Raw genomic sequence first — 18,125 nt, 5'->3', positions numbered from 1 at the left:
AGTTATCTTGTCGGGTTGTCTTATACGCCCGAAAATACGATACCCCTATTTAATAGCCTGTCCTCGGCACCATGGACGTATCCCTAGTTACCCTCTGAGTGGGAGACGGTAGAGCCCCGTGACAAGGCCCAAACTCTACCCCGCTGTCTCCTAGGCTGGGGCTCGCTCCTCGGATGCTGCAGGTTTATATGCCAATCTTAGTAAACTTATGTCTCTTAAAACATCTGTAATATCTGGTTGCACCTCCATGCGCCAAACTAAAACTTAATCCATCTCTGCGCAAGCACAGATTTCTGCTATAATGTACATCAGTTTCTGGCGTGCATTATAGTAAATGCGATAGGCCCCACATAGCCCTGCCTCTAAAGCTAGGCGCTTTGGCTGTCTTCATTGCTTGTCAGCTACTCTCGGCAGCTGAATAAGGATGCATAGAGTTTTATAGACATCTATGCATCTGCCTTTAGGTGCTAAGAGGAGCTAATAGGCAACAAAGAGAGCTAAAGGGGCATAGTGATGAAGTAAGCATTGTGGCCCTTTCATTTCAGTGGGAGTCTCAACATTGGGACCTCCATTGATCAAAACTTTTGAGACACCCACTGAAATCAAATAAAGGGGGTGTTACATCTTAGTAACCTATGACCTATCCACAGGATAGGTGATAAGTATCTGAATGCTGGGGGTTCCTAACTCTGGGATCCCCATTGATCAAGAAAATTGGAGTCCCAATTCTCCTGTTTGTAGGAAGCAGCAGTCACACATGAACAGTCCAATCAAATGGGGGACTTGGGTCCCCTGTTTTCATGATCAGTGTGGGGACTAGAGGTTGGACTTCCAGCAATTAGACATATCACTTATCCTCTGGATAGATGATTAGTGGCTGTGTTGGGGCAACCTTTTTAAAGATTCTTTCAGGACTCCAAAGTTGACCTGTCCTCAGCATAAGTCATGAATATCAGATTGGTGGAGTTCCATTACTCAGTCCCCCGCCAATCAACTGTCAGAAGTGAGTCTGTCATAATGCCTAGTACAGCAGTTCAATTCCATTCACTCAAATGAGATACAGCTGTTCTTAGGCCATGTGAGAGATGAATGTGATGTCACAAAGAGGAAGCCACAGCATTTCGGCAGGGATCTTGTGTGGCAGACCCCCCACTGATATGATATCGATGGCGTATCCCAAGGAAAACATTTGTAAAGTTTCTGGACAAACCATGTCCACTGTAGCTAATACTGGTGGGACTAGTGAAGGAGTTTCTAGTCTTATACACCATTCGGGTGGGTTTATACACTATCTTACCCAAAGTAACTAGACACCTGAGCAAAAAGCTAAAGTATTTATTTACATCTGTTAATACTTAGTAGGGCTCCTTTGACCCTAATGACAATGGATACTCTCTATGGCATGCTTTCTACTACCATCTGATACACTTCAGCTGATATTTCCTCCATTCAATCAACAAACATCTGGAGAGTTCTCTCAAAGAAGATGGACGCTGGTCATATTTTCTGATCTGACATTCCAGTTCATCCCAAAGATGTTCAGTAGGGTTCAGGTTGGACTCTGTGCAGCCAGTCCAATCAGGGAACATCCACATCCTCAAACCAACATAGGTTTGGGGTTTGTGACAAGGTGCGTTGTCTTTTTAAAGGTATTACTGACTATTCCTAAAGTGTTGCCATATTTTTGGCCGCACATTATTGTCTAGAACAGAGTTTCACAACTTCAGTCCTCAAGGCAGCGCAACATGTTTTTTGGATATTCTATAGTAAGAACACCCTTGGCAATGTCAGATGCACTGACAGTAACTACGTCATCTGTGCAATACTGAGGAAATCTAGACAACATGACCCGTTGGAGTGCCTTGAGGACTGGAGTTGGGAAATACCGGTCTAGAATGTTAAGGTACACCTCCATGTTCATGGTTCTTGCCACTACAACCAACAGACAGAGACAATGTAATGTAAAACATCCCTGACTATAACAGAACTTCCAGGTACTTCCATCTGATTTGAAGATGAAGTAGCATGATTCGTCACTCCATAGAACATTCTTCCATTGCTCAACTGTCCAGCGACGATACTCCTTCTACCACTGTAGGCAGGCCAATACATGGCACTTCATGATGGATGGCTTCTGTGCAGTAGTATAACTCATATATCCAATAGCGTGCAGTTCCCGTCACAAACTATGGCTGACACCTCCAAGGGTCTGCATCTTATAAAGCATGGTTTAGGACATGTGGCATGCTAATAAGACACAATCCATTCTACTCATAGGGTTGTTCAAAAACTTTTGCTAGCACAGTGTACTTAAATTTTGCATTAAATTTCCCCAGTTTTTACTATATTTTTAGCAGCATTTTTTCCAACTTTTTTTGCACCAAAACCACCATGGTCAGCTGTAGGTCAATGAAAAATGTAAAGCGTTTTTCTTTTGCACAGTTTTTCCAACATCTCATGTGGTTTTTGTTCTATGGTGTGTTTTTTTTTTCCTTCAGATGACAGATGTTCTCTAAGGGCGGTGCAAAGAAATCAAAATTCAATTCAACTATCCATTCAATCAAGATTGATTTTTGGTCTATTGATTCATTCTATGGATCATTCTCCTGCATACAGCTCTATTGATTACTGCGTCCTTGAGTTCACTCAAGCTCATATTGGTGTCAGATTTGATGGTATCAAGCGAATGATTTCTTTGGGGCTTTTCCTTCTACTTTTACTGACCATTACCAACACAAGTTCCTTCTAGAGTGAATTGCTGTGCATGAAATGGTCGATGTAAAATAATTTCTGCTTGGTAATCTTGGCTTCTAGCAAGGTATTCCATGGAAAGCCCATCTGTCTCCTCCAACACCACAACTCGAAGGTGTTGATCTTTCTTCTCTGTCTTATTATTATCCAAGTCTCACAGCCATAGGTAGCTATTAGAGATGAGCGAACCTACTCGTTTCGAGTAATTACTCGATCGAGCACCGCGATTCTCGAGTACTTCTGTACTCGGGTGAAAAGATTCGGGGGGCGGCGGGGGGCGGGGGGAGGCGTGCCGGAGCGGGGGGTAGCAGCGGGGAACAGGGGGGAGCCCTCTCTCTCTCCCTCTCCCCACTCCCCGCTGCAACCCCCCACTCACCCACGGCGCACCCCGAATCTTTTCGCCCGAGTACGGAAGTACTCGAAAATCACGGCGTTCGGGCAAAAAAGGGGCGTGGCCGAGTACGCTCGCTCATCTCTAGTAGCTATGGGGAAAAAAATTGCACTGACAAGCCTGGCTTTAGTTGCAGTGCTGATATCTTTACTTTTCCAGATGATATTCATGCTCGCCATTGCTTTCTGTCCAATGGCTCATCGTCTCTTGACTTCAGGTGTTGTCTCCCCATTTCTGTCAATCTGGGAACCAAGGAACATAAGGTCCTGCAGTGCGTCAGTCCCTTCTTCATGGATCATAATGTTGCATATTTTCGAAGTTCATCATCACCGTTGTTTACGTGAAAGCCATAGGTAAAAGCAATAGGTTTTCACAATACACACCATAGACCTGGAAGACCTCTAGAAAGGTTTTGCTTTTCCTAACCATCTCCTATCAGACCTAATAAAATAATCTGATCGTAGAAAACTACAGCACTTTCATTTGACATTTATTTTATAATCCCAAATAATGACCACAGTTAAATCAATTTCTCCTCCAGTATAAATCCTATCAGCCGTTAAAATTATACCATACAACCTAATTAATAAGGCAGATGAGAATAATTAGCCAAAATGATTTACATAGAAAGCCCTGGGTACTATTTTCTAAATGTATTCAGATTTTTTGTTAATTTTTTGATTTTTTGCATTGAGAAATGCAATTTTCTCCGATTGTTACCGTAAAATTATTCTTCCTATGGGTATTTTTAAGCAAAAATAAGAAAAAGATTCAGAATTAGCAATCGGGATGTTATTTTTGGGTTATTTTGCTGTTGATTTGGATTTTTCAATCCTCAAGTAAATTAAAAAATACAAATATAAAAAGAATTTAAATTGGCTGTTTGGGCAGATGCCACTTGTCACCCATAGGGAATGACTGTTCATCGAGATTAATACACTCACCTTCATGCATTGCTGTTTCGCCTCTAGGGAAAAACTTTCATTCCAGTTTTGAGTGATGTAATGAAAGGTCAAAGCTTTAAACCGTGGATACTTCCTAACGACAAGCTGCTGCGAAAGTTTCTACGGCTGTGCCAGGGCAATGTGATTCGATTACAAATGCTGTTCCCTTACATAATTCTGATCTCTTAGTAACCCCGTGTAATGGAACTGCTGTGAGCCTACAGTAGGCGACTTTCCCTTTGAATCTTTTATTTTTTATTTTAATGACTAGAAATGTGTCACACTCTTGAAAAAAGTTGGTTTTGCTATACTGGTCCCTGCCAAAAAAATATCCCTTAGGGTGCATAAAGGCAGAAATGGGTTGCTAAGCATTTGCTTCGAAACTCTTGAAACTTTAGGTATATTAAATGTTGAATTTATTATACGCACAGACATCATTTCTGGTAGTAGTAGAGCATTATGCATTGGTAGAAGATAAGGGTTTGCTGTGGTAATTATTGAAGTTCTTGGGCTTCAAAACCAAATCTGTAACAGACCCCACCACTATTTAGCATAACTGTAATTACTAGTGTCTTCTGATGTAGCGCCTTGAGATTCCAGAGCCCGGGTGTGACTCAACTTCTTCACCGCCTATGGCTATAAAAAAAGGACTACCGCAAAATAGTGTGGCAGGACTACTCCGACGTTGGACCAGGTTGTGTGTGGACCTGGACGAGAAGCTGGCAGCGCAACAATGAACTCAGCTTTATGTGAGTTTAGGGCTTGTAAGGGAATCAATACCCGATTGGTGTTGAAGGTACCTTTCAGTTGACTTGGTGTTGGAGAAGTTGATGGCACACGGGGTTCTCTGTGCCGATACTCTCTGGCTTCAGCACTTCCCTCATCTGGCAGATTGCAGTAGCAATTAAAATATGTTTCCATTTACTGAATCAAGTATAGATATTAAAAATACAATACAGAAATTAAGCAAAAAGGGACACATTTACAAGATCAGCATTTCAAACAGCAGTCTTCGTGATGTCCTGTGGAGAGTAATATGTAAAGAACGTATTAAGCGGAACATGTCTCTTATTAAATTTGTCACATCTCTGTCCGTCTTTGCACTAGAGGCAAATCTACGCTAGCCATAGGATGGTGTAGAGTTTTGCTATAATTTATGCCATTTTCTGGCATAAATTGCAGTAAATCTGATGAGTAAAGCTGTGAGTTGCCATGCCCCTTACCGCTATGTCACACCTACTCTAAAAAAACAAGAAAGCTGGTGTAAGTATCACAAAAGTTACACTTATTTTGCAGAAATGTATAACTTTATGTTAGAAATGTGGCACAAGGACAATGGTAAATTCCCAACTCACCAATAAAATACTAAAATTTGAAGTGGTTTCCAGCCCATAAAAAAAATTTGCAAGTTGATCCAAATGTTAAAGGGGTTTTCCGCCATTAAAAGCTTTGCCAGCATGGTGTAAAAAAAGAACTATTACTCATCTGTTCATTGGTCTAGTGCCACCAACTTGGTCCTCTCCACTCCATTGTCCACTGATAAAAGAATGATGATGTCACGTTCATCTCTCACATGATGACTGGAGCCAATCACTGGCTTTAGCAGTCACACGCGCAAAAAGAGCACATGACTTTTAAGGGCAGGTATTGGCTGCAGCGTCATGTAAGTCATGACCAATAGATTATCACTTCCTGTTTCAGGATGGACTGGAGCAGGTGACTGAGTCAGTGGTACTGGACCAGATACAACGTGAAAGGATAAGTATTGTCAATTAATTTTTTTTTACATCCTTTCCAACCCTAGGGCAGTTTTTTATTTTATTTCTGAAAGCCTCTTCAAAAGAAAAGCCCTCATATATTTACCTATTAAATATGCTTCCATTTTCACACTGCAACTTCACTGAGGCAGTATAATCAAAATATACTAAAGGGTGCCTTCACAGTTTTGATCCTAAAATATAACCTTTAATATTTATTTTCTAAAATTAGAAGGCTAAAAGACAAACAAACACAAATGTGGCTGTATCCTTATAGACCCCTTGACAACCCCTTGAAAAGATGTGTAACAGGGTATATGCGCTGAATATCTTCCCTTGTGTGGGAAGTAAGGCGCCACAAAATTAGGTCCCACCAGAAGTTCTGTTGGAGAACTAACTCAAATTTTTATAGATAAGTAATGTCAGATGATATGTCAAAGGGGGTAGGCTAACAGCCCCAGAATATCAACGGGTAAATGATGTTGGCATGTATTAAGTTCAAAAAGGATTGTGGGAGATTTTATGGTTCTGTGGTTCGCCGTGTTTCCGCTGTTTTACCGGCTCATCAGGAACCTTTATGGACCAAATAAAGTTAGAGTGCCGAAAGGCAAGTAATGAGATGGAATTCAATGGTAAAAAAAACTTGCTCATTAGAAAAAACCTGGAGAATTTTAGATCATAAAAACTCCACTGTTTGACCCTATATATAGAGCAGGGTGTCCCTATGATTACCTCCTGGATAGCAGTACCTTATCCCTGGCTACAATGTAGCTAAAAGTGAGGAAAAATCCATCTAATAAAGGATCCGCTTATATTCCCTTTTACGCCCAAGTGCCTAACTAAGATACTAGATCAGAGGCTACTAAATAAGGGGATTGTGGTGCAAGGCACCAAAATAAAAAAAAGAAGAAAAAAGTAGAGGTCAAGCAGCAAGACCTCCAGCCTTGATGGTAGACTGGAGGCATCTAATTTGTGTAGTACAGTGTTCCGTCTTTTAAGCCCAATACTGGGTTACTCCCCAAACCTGCTGACACTACCTATGTATATATACATCGTGGGGGTTAACACTGGGATTATTGGCCGCGATCGCGATCCATAGTCTGCACTAGTATGTGTCCATTGTTGATCGGACATGATTGGCTGAGTTGTGACCATACAGGGAACAGTGTCAGGAATCATCTCTGGAGGCTGCACCTGTTAAAGGGGAAGGTAGAGTAGCTCCACATAAGATGCAGACAGGGACTAAAGGTGTCCGGACCATCCTCAGGGAAGGAGAGAGAGAGAGACACTACAGACAAAACATGCATAACACCCAGTTCTGAGTGGAATAAACACTGAGTGAGTTAGAAGAGTAAAATGACCAGCATCCTGTAATTAGAAAAGCTGGTATATATGTGCAGCAGACCAGGGTAATTGGCAGGCTGGTGAAAATGCACACCCAGCCAGCTCAATTATCCATCACCTGTGAAGGTATGCTCATGAAAACCTGTAGAACCACAGGTCAAAGTCACACAACCTAACAGTACATTTATGTCCTGTAGTGGGAAGGGGTTAATATGGCTCCCACCTACCCTGTAAGATTTATAACACTTGTGTCTTCTTGTGTTGTAGATTAGCCTTTAGTCCCCCTCACTTACTGGGTGTGACTGCTATCTCTGCAACTTCTGTAGTGTTTCCACTGAGATGACACGTAATCGCTATGTAATGACAACAGGAGGGATGAAGGATCTCTATGAAGCAAGGCATTGGAATTATGACAAATTTACGATGTGTTCGATTTTTTAAATCTTTAGATCAACCTATTAAGGGTTTCAGGAATTGGAACACCTCATAAGTTTATATAGGATAACAAAAAAAAACAGAGTTACAAGAAAAAGTAAGTGAACCCTTTGAAATGACCAATTTCCCCTTGTACTATGGGTGTTTACTCAACGTGCTCAATAAAATACATGAATAATACAATGTTTGTGTGTTATTAGTTACTTTATGTTTCTCGTTTATTAGTAATAAATGCAGAAATCCTGTTCATTCCAAAGGGTTCACTTACTTTTTCTTGCCACCGTATAATTACAGATTTACTCAATTTCTCCCATTGCCAGCAGTTAACCTTTTTAGATGATAGTTTTGAAGCTTTGCCGTCTCTGATTCCTCTCCTAAGTGAGGTGTGCTGGAAACATCCTAATACATTGAAATGATTCATACAAATGACTCAAATCTTAAGGAAAACTTTTGGTTATTAATTATTTAAGCCAGACTCTTGTAATTACTGGTTGCTTAGTAAAGAGAACATGGAATTGTCAGCTCCTGTCTACAAAAGTTACATCCTCTAGAACATACAAAAGATTTAATAAGACGGTGGAGAATTCAATATAGAGCATTCAATAAACATGGTCTAGGGGAACAATGCAAAAGTTCTGATTCATCAGTTGTGCATATTCAGTAATGCGTAAGTCTGTTCTACATTATGGAAGCTGCAAACTGTGTTGTCTGGAAGAGTCTATTATGTTCTGTAGCGAGACAAAGAAGAGACTGGAGCAAATGTATGAACAATAATTTAACTTAATTCAATTGTCTCCAACTTGCGCTTTTCTATAAACACTGAATTTATAGACATTCAAAGAGATAATATAAAAGATACACAACGCATATTTGAACCATTGACACTTGTCTGAAGTGGCAGTGTACTAGTGCCCCCCAGTAGTGGTCCCAATAGTAAATGCCCCCCTTAGTGGCCCCAATAAGAATAGTAACCACTTTAATGGCCCCAGTAGTTATAGTGACTCAACTAGTGGCCTCAGTAGTAGTAGTGACCTGCCCATAGTGGCACCAGTAGTATTAGTATCCCCCATAGTAGTACCAGTAGTAATAATCGCCCCTATAGTGGCCCTAATAGTAATAGTAATACCCATAGTAGTACCTATAGTAATAGGTTTCACCCTATTGGCCTTCTAGCTCATAGATATTATGTGGCTGAGACAGAATGGTCAGGACAGGAAGCTAGGAGACTCTGACCATGGTCATTACATCAGAGGAAGCCTCAAAATCAGTGCAACAAAGGTCATGTTACCTTTGATTAGCACTCCTTGAAGGTAAACAATAAGCATTGTTCAATGTTTCACTGAGGCTAGCTGCGGGAAAAGGTTAGATGTTTGTAAAGTCTTGTACTCCCCAACAGTAATTCAGGGACCATAAAACTTTCACTCCCTTATCAGTGCCTAGTGTTAAAGTATTCCTTTTAAGTGCAAACCAATCACATCCATGTCTGTGACTTGTCATGTTCAGTCAGTGATCTATTAGTATACCCAAGTCTTTTTCACATGTGCTGCTGCTTAGCCCAATTCCTCCCATTCTGTATGTGCTTTCTTCGTTTTTCTTGCCCAGATGTAGGACTTTGCATTTCTCCTTGTTAAATACCATTCTGTTAGTCGTCGCCCAATGTTCAAGCTTTTCTAGATCTTTTTGAATCCTCTCTCTTCCCTAGTGTTAGCTATCCCTCTTAGCTTTGTGTCGTTGGCAAATTTTATCAGTTTCCCATCAATTCCCTCCTCCAGATCATTTATAAAACTGTTGAACATCACTGGGCCTAGGACAGAGCCTTGTGGTCCCCACTTGATACATTCTTCCACTTGGATTCGCAGCCATTTATGACCACTCTTTGAGTACGATCATTAAGCCATTTGTGAATCTACCTAACAGTTGCCTTGTCAATCCCATATTGTCTCTTGCTCCTCTAGTTGCCTTCTGAATTTTTTGTCTATGTTCTTTCTTTCCATTTCTAATAGCGGGTGTCAAGGAGCTGGGGTCCGGGTAACTGGAAGTTCCTGAAACTACCCGCAACCCCTGTCCCTACCTACTTGCCCCCCTAGACTAGGCCCTAGGGCGACAACTGGGTGACAGTCCCTAGGCTCGCTAGGGATGTGGGGCAGGAGTCAGACTCACAGGCAAATACAGGTAAACACACAAACACAAAGGCAGGTCAGGCAATCCGGGTCGGCAACAGGAGAGAACGAGGTACAAGGAGTCAGGCGAAGGCAAAGTCAGGTCCGAAGTAAGCGAGTCAAAGCACGGAATCAAATACAGGTAACGCGGGTGTAGCTGGAAACCAAACATACACTGACAAGGTCTGGAAAAAACTGAGCAATTTAAATGCTGTCAGAACTCCCGCCCCAGCAGCTGACAGCAGCAGGACCCAATCACAGGATGCTGGGAGTGAACAGCCCCCGGCGTCTGCTAAAGACTGGCAGCGACAGAAGAAACGCCTCTGGGTGTCATGGCAATGGGGACGTGGCGCGGGGCGGTAACCCGCCGCGTCACCAGCAACCCGGCTAACTAGGCGCATGCTCCCTGCTCATGGGAGTGCGTGCCCAGAGCCGGCGTACCGGATTATGGTGGCCAGGGGAAGTCACCAAGGCCGGGCCTCCTCTGTGCTGCACCCCCGCAGCCTGGGTAATAGGACCGGTAGTGCGGGCACAGAGACCCCCAGAGCTGCCGGACCTGACAGCGAGGTTCTCAAATGTATTAATTAACTGTATATTTTTACCTGGCCTTTTACTTCCCTTAACATATTGTTCTAGTTTAAAGCTCTCCTTACAGAACACAATATCCAGTTCCCTCTTACAAAATATCTCAGTCATGATTGAGTTTCAGCCGACAGACACTTATTGGAAGTATGATTTTCCTAGTGCAGTCTCTGTACCCTTCCAGTAGGCTTACTGGTTAACTATATGTATCCTTATTGTTCTGTGCACCTAATATCTTGCATGAAGCCATCCTCACCAACAGATTGATGCACAGGAGTTCCCACTTTTGCCAAGCTAAGCAATCCTGCAGAGTTGTTCAGGGTCAGGAGTGCTACTGTCCAAAACATTCTTGGTCTCCTCATCAGTTGGGATCAGCCCTCTCCAGCTCAGGGCCATAGGACTCTCCCGTCTCCCTCCTCCAGCAACTCAGGCAACTGCTTTCCAGGCCTTTCCTCCAGTCTGGCACTCAGTGGTCTCCACGCAGTCTCTGCACACCCACATTCTGACTACTATCGGCGAATTCTCCAATTACCTAAAGTCCAGTGAGCATGATCAGTTTTGCTGCACCAAAATGTGGCACCATTTTTGACATATGCTGTGGTTCTGCTAAATTTTTCCACTTTGCCCAGCTGGCAACATTACCCTTTTAGGGTGAGTCCTTTACAATGTGCCAGGAAGTCACCAATGGTATTGCTTTCCATAAGAAAACACTAAGATTGTGCCCAGGACTCAGTAATCACATAATTGTATCATTACTTACAAGCAACCAAATATTGATTGTTGCCCCATCCTAAAGCTTGCCAGACTTTGCCTCTTGCTGTAATATTCAAGCAGCTGTTTAAGCATATATGGATTTTAGGCCTTTTTTTTTATTCCTACCTTATTTTTTGTGGGTTTTTTTTCATATTGACTACATAGAAAAACTGCAGCATTGGAAATCACATGTGAAATAAATCCCCTTTGGTTGTGGTATTGCAGTTGAGGTTCTCAGCGCTGTTGAAATGCAAAGTCTGAATCCAGCTTAACTCATAAGAGGTAAAGGACAGGCAATGAGCGGCTTTTCTTATTCTAACAAGGGCTTTGAGACGGTGCAGAGCTACACAAAGCTGTGAAGATCGGAGCCTGCACCAAATAGCAATGTGACGCTTTGTATATCTGTATAAGCTACAGGGAAGGTATTGAATACCAACAGCAGACTGAGGCTGAACGAAGAGCAGAACTACTTCTCAATCTGTTTAATATGAAATCATTGCTTTATTGAAGCCACTTTTATTTCTCAGTGAGCCACGTCCCGATCAGCGCGCATGTCATCCAACCGTCCTCCATAGGAACAATGGAATTTGCAGATCTGGAGAAGAAAGGATGATGGTTCTAACAAAACCTTCCATGTTTAATACAGCCAATAGATTAATTATTGATGCCCCTATTTGCTATTTTCAGTGTTTTGGGTTCATTAAAATGATAACTCAACTTCTCTCCCAAACATTTTTTATATGTTTTGATATCTATAATATACAGTGAATGGACAATTTATTAGAGACCCCTGTCTAGTAATGTGTTGGACCTTAATTGGCCTCTAAAACTGCAGCAATTCATGCTGCTTGTACCAAATTCTGACCCTCCCATCAGCACAGTGCAACAGAAATCTGGATTTACACTATCACACTCTTTTTTTAGCTTTTTAGCTCCATTCACATCTGCTCCCCAGTTCCATTCTATGTCTTTTGTTCGGCTCTGTCATAAGAGTGGAACAACAAAATGCTAGAACCGCTGGATCAGCACATGCTGGGCATGAACAGCGCAGAACAGACCCCATTGATTATAATAGGGTTCACCTGGATTCCAATAGTCTAACAGGCATTTTCCTGGATGAAATAGCACAGCATGCTGCGCTATTTCATTAGGGATTTAGTGCCAGAGGATCTGAACAGAGCTTCCAACGCAGATGTGAAACGGGCTTCTGCAGAATGTAATATGTATTTTTCTGTTATGCACACATGCGCTGGATATTTTACAAGGGTTTTGCTGTTTTTTGTTATATATGTGTCTTACAGATTGCATGTATTGTTGCCAACAATTTGAAGGTATGTTTTACTACAAGTGATTAATTGGTGATGCTATTTATGAGATGTCTGTCACATGATGTTTGTGCTTAACAAAGGCTAATTTGAATCAAAATGGGGAATATGTTCAGTGAATAAAGCAGGAAGATCCCCGTTTTTCTACGAAGTCTCTGTTTCCTTGCCTCACTACATATTTACTGAAGCTGATGGTTTGATCCTGTATGGTATGTAGGGGTGCAGTACACAGAATGGCCTGCAGAGGATGATAGACAGGCATTCAGGCTTCAGAAATAGGAGGTAACTAGAGATGAGCGAGCATACTCGTCCGAGCTTGATGCTCTTCGAGTATTAGGGTGTTCGAGATGCTCGTTACTCGAGACGAGCACCACGCGGTGCTCGACTCCATTACATTTCTTTCCCTGAGAAATGTGCGTGCTTTTCTGGCCAATAGAAGCACAGGGAAGGCATTACAACTTCCTCCTGTGACATTCCAGCCCTATCCCACCCCCCTGCAGTGAGTGGCTGGGGAGATCAGGTGACACCCGAGTATTAAAATCTGCCCCACCCGCGGCTCGCCACAGATGCATGCTGACAGAGATCAGGGAAAGTGCTGCTGATGCTGCTGCTGCTAAAGGGAGAGTGTTAGGTTTAATTTCAGTCTTCAAGAACCCCAACGGTCCTTCTTAGGGCCACATCTGACCGTGTGCAGTACTGTTGAGGCTGCTTTTAGCAGTGTTGCACATTTTTTTTTTTTTTGGTATATCGGGCGTGCAGAGCATTGCGTCCGCAGTCTGCAGTCATTGTACAGAGTATAGGGCCAGTACTGGTGAGGCAAGGACAGTGGTACAGGGAAAGAGGTGTACAGGCTATATAGGCAGTGGGCTTTTTCAAAAACATACTATATTTGGGCTGCCTGTGACCGTCTTCAGTTTACTGCGTGTCTGCAGGGGGTAGTAGTCGCTAATTAATACCCAGCTAAGCGTTACAGCAGGCTTGCGCATAATTGTTTCCTGGTTCCGCTGTGTGTTCCGTAACATCATTGTCATCATCCCGCCACAGGGAAACAGTACACATTATATCTAGAGATGAGCGAACGTACTCGTCCGAGCTTGATACTCGTTCGAGTATTAGCGTGTTCGAGATGCTCGTTACTCGTGACGAGTACCACGCAATGTTCGGGTTACTTTCACTTTCATCTCTGAGACGTTAGCGCGGTTTTCTGGCCAATAGAAAGACAGGGAAGGCATTACAACTTCCCCCTGTGACGTTCAAGCCCTATACCACCCCCCTGCAGTGAGTGGCTGGCGAGATCAGGTGTCACCCGAGTATAAAAATCGGCCCCTCCCGCGGCTCGCCACAGATGCATTCTGACATAGCTGAGGGACAGTGCTGTTGGTGCCGGAGCTGCTATAGGGAGAGTGTTAGGAGTTATTGTAGGCTTCAAGAACCCCAACGGTCCTTCTTAGGGCCACATCTAACCGTGTGCAGTACTGTGGAGGCTGCTTTTTGCAGTGTTGCCCTTTTTTTTTTTTTGGTATATCGGCCGTGCAGAGCATTGCGCCCTGCAGTAATACTCCAGGGACAGAAGTGCTTAGGCAGGGAGAGCGTTAGGAGTATTTTAGGCTTCCAGAACCCCAACGGTCCTTCTTAGGGCCACATCTAACCGTGTGCAGTACTGTGGAGTCTGCTTTTTGCAGTGTTGCACATTTTTTTTTTTTTGGTATATCGGCCGTGCAGAGCATTGCGCCCTGCAGTAATACTCCAGGGACAGAAGTGTGTAGGCAGGGCCAGAAGACATATATTATTGATTGAATATAGGCAGTGGGCCTTTTCTAAAAAATATTGGGCAAAAAATCTATTTGGCCTGCCTGTCACCGTGCTCAGTGTTCTGGGTCTGTGTGTGCTGGGTGTGGTAGTTCTACAAAATCATACGCAGCCAGCTAAGTGTTACAGAAGGCTTGCGCCAAATTATTTCCTGGCGTTCCGTAAACGAAGTCAGCCTCCAACCACAGGCCAATAAGCGGCACATTTAATTACAGCGTTCTGTTTCTGCACTGCTGGTAATACACCATGCTGATGGGTAGGGGTAGGCCTATAGGACGTGGACGCGGGCGAGGACGCGGAGGCCCAAGTCAGGGTGTGGGCACAGGCCGAGCCACTGCGGTGGCCAGGGGTAGAGGCAGGGCCAGACCGAATAATCCACCAACTGGTTCCCAAAGCGCCCCCTCGCGCCATGCCACCCTGCAGAGGTCAAGGTGCTCTACGGTGTGGCAGTTTTTCACAGAGACGCCTGACGACCGACGAACAGTGGTGTGCAACCTTTGTCGCGCTAAGATCAGCTGGGGAGGCACCACCACCAGCATGCGCAGGGATATGATGGCCAAGCACCCCACAAGGTGGGACGATGCCCGTTCACCGCCTCCGGTTTGCACCACTGCCTCTCCCCCTGTGCCCCAACCTGCCACTGAGATCCAACCCCCCTCTGAGGACACAGGCAGTACCGTTCCCTGGCCTGCACCCACACCCTCACCTCCGCTGTCCTCGGCCCCATCCAGCAATGTCTCTCAGCACAGCGTCCAGACGTCGCTAGCGCCACTGTTTGAGCGCAAGCGCAAGTACGACGCCACGCACCCGCACGCTCAAGCGGTAAACGTGCACATTGCCAAATTGATCAGCCTAGAGATGCTGCCGTATAGGCTTGTGGAAACGGAGGCTTTCAAAAGCATGATGGCGGCGGCGGCCCCGAGCTACTTGGTTCCCAGTCGTCACTACTTTTCCCGATGTGCCGTCCCAGGCCTGCATGACCACGTCTCCCGCAACATTGTACGCGCCCTCACCAACGCGGTTACTGCCAAGGTCCACTTAACAATGGACACGTGGACAAGCACAGGCGGGCAGGGCCACTATATCTCCCTGACGGCACATTGGGTGAATTTAGTGGAGGCTGGGACAGAGTCAGAGCCTGGGACCGTTCACGTCCTACCCACCCCACCGAATTGCGGGCCCCAGCTCGGTGGTGGTATCTGCGGGGGTGTATGCTTCCTCCACTAAACCACCCTCCTCCTCCTCCTACGCAACCTCTGTCTCGCAATCAAGATGTGTCAGCAGCAGCACGTCGCCAGCAGTCAGTGTCGCACGGCACGGCAGCACAGCGGTGGGCAAGCGTCAGCAGGCCGTGCTGAAACTACTCAGCTTAGGAGAGAAGAGGCACACGGCCCACGAACTGCTGCAGGGTCTGACAGAGCAGACCGACCGCTGGCTTGCGCCGCTGAGCCTCCAACCGGGCATGGTCGTGTGTGACAACGGCCGTAACCTGGTGGCGGCTCTGCAGCTCGGCAGCCTCACGCACGTGCCATGCCTGGCCCATGTCTTTAATTTGGTGGTTCAGCGCTTTCTGAAAAGCTACCCCCACTTGTCATACCTGCTCGGAAAGGTGCGCCAGCTCTGCGCACATTTCCGCAAATCCCACACGCACGCTGCCACCCTGCGGACACTGCAACATCGGTTTAATCTGCCAGTGCACCGACTGCTGTGCGACGTGCCCACACGGTGGAACTCTACGCTCCACATGTTGGCCATCTCTATGAGCAGCGTAGAGCTATAGTGGAATACCACCTCCAACATGGGCGGCGCAGTGGGAGTCAGCCTCCTCAATTATTTACAGAAGAGTGGGCCTGGTTGGCAGCCATCTGCCAGGTCCTTGGAAACTTTGAGGAGTCTACCCAGATGGTGAGCGGGGATGCTGCAATCATTAGCGTCACCATTCCTCTGCTATGCCTCTTGAGAAGTTCCCTGCAAAGCATAAAGGCAGACGCTTTGGAATCAGAAACGGAGGCGGGGGAAGACAGTATGTCGCTGGATAGTCAAAGCAACCTCATGTCTATATCTCAGCGCGTTGAGGAGGAGGGGGAGGGGCATGAGGAGGAGGGGGAAGAGACAGCTTGGCCCACTGCTGAGGGTACAGATGCAGCTTGCCTGTCATCCTTTCAGCGTGTATGGCCAGAGGAGGAGGAGGAGGAGGATCCTGAAAGTGATCTTCCTAGTGAGGACAGCCATGTGTTGCGTACAGGTACCCTGGCACACATGGCTGACTTCATGTTAGGATGCCTTTCTCGTGACCCTCGCGTTACACGCATTCTGGCCACTACGGATTACTGGGTGTACACACTGCTCGACCCACGGTATAAGGAGAACCTTTCCACTCTCATACCCGAAGAGGAAAGGGGTTCGAGAGTGATGCTATACCACAGGACCCTGGCGGACAAACTGATGGTAGCATTCCCATCCGACAGCGCTAGTGGCAGAAGGCGCAGTTCCGAGGGCCAGGTAGCAGGGGAGGCGCAGAGATCAGGCAGCATGTACAGCGCAGGCAGGGGAACATACTCCAAGGCCTTTGCCAGCTTTATGGCTCCCCAGCAAGACTGTGTCACCGCTCCCCAGTCAAGGCTGAGTTGGCGGGAGCACTGTAAAAGGATGGTGAGGGAGTACGTAGCCGATCGCACGACCGTCCTCGGTGACGCCTCTGCCCCCTACAACTACTGGGTGTTGAAGCTGGACACGTGGCCTGAACTGTATGCCCTGGAGGTGCTTGCTTGTCCTGCGGCTAGCGTCTTGTCAGAGAGTGTGTTTAGTGTGGCTGGGGGAATCATCACGGATAAGCGTACCCACCTGTCAACCGACAGTGCCGACAGGCTTACACTCATCAAGATGAACAAAGCCTGGATTTCCCCAGACTTCTCTTCTCCACCAGCGGACAGCAGCGATACCTAAACAATACGTAGGCTGCACCCGCGGATGGAAGCATCGTTCTCTATCACCATCCAAAACGGGGACCTTTTTGCTTCATCAATCTGTGTATAATATTCATCCTCCTCCTCCTGCTCCTCCTCCTGAAACCTGACGTAATCACGCCAAACGGGCAATTTTTCTTAGGCCAACAAGGCTCAGTCATATAATTTTTCTAAACAATTTTTATCCGTTTCAATGCTCATTAAAGCGTTGAAACTTTCACCTCAACCAATTTTTATTTTAACTGGGCTGCCTCCAGGCCTAGTTACCAATTAAGCCACATTAACCAAAGCGATTAATGGGTTTCACCTGCCCTCTCGGTTGGGCATGGGCAATTTTTCTCAGGTACATTAGTACTGTTGGTACACCAATTTTTGTGGGCCCTCGCCTACAGTGTAATCCAATAAATTTTTTGCCCACCTGCATTACAGCTGACGTAACATCAGCTGTGATGGGCAATGCAATGGGATATATTTATGTATCGCCGGTGGGTTCCAGGGAGCCACCCATGCTGTGGGTCCACACGGAGTTGTAACTACATGTGTGCACTTCTAAAGAACCCCAGTCTGACTGGGGCATGCAGTGTGGGCCGAAGCCCACCTGCATTAAACATGACATTATTACCTCAGCTGTGATGGGCAATGCAATGGGATATATTTATGTACCGCCGGTGGCTTCCTGGCACCCACCCATGCTGTGGGTCCACGCGGAGTTGTAACTACATGTGTCCACTTCTAAAGAACCCCAGTCTGACTGGGGCATGCAGTGTGGGCCGAAGCCCACCTGCATTAAACATGACATTATTACCTCAGCTGTGATGGGCAATGCAATGGGATATATTTATGTACCGCCGGTGGGTTCCAGGGAACCACCCATGCTGTGGGTCCACAGGGAGTTGTAAATGCATCTGT

Source organism: Eleutherodactylus coqui, chromosome 4 (genome assembly GCF_035609145.1).
Source record: "Eleutherodactylus coqui strain aEleCoq1 chromosome 4, aEleCoq1.hap1, whole genome shotgun sequence".
NCBI classification, from domain to species: Eukaryota; Metazoa; Chordata; class Amphibia; order Anura; family Eleutherodactylidae; genus Eleutherodactylus; species Eleutherodactylus coqui.
The sequence above is the reverse complement of the archived record's forward strand: the minus strand, read 5'-3'. Positions refer to the sequence as shown.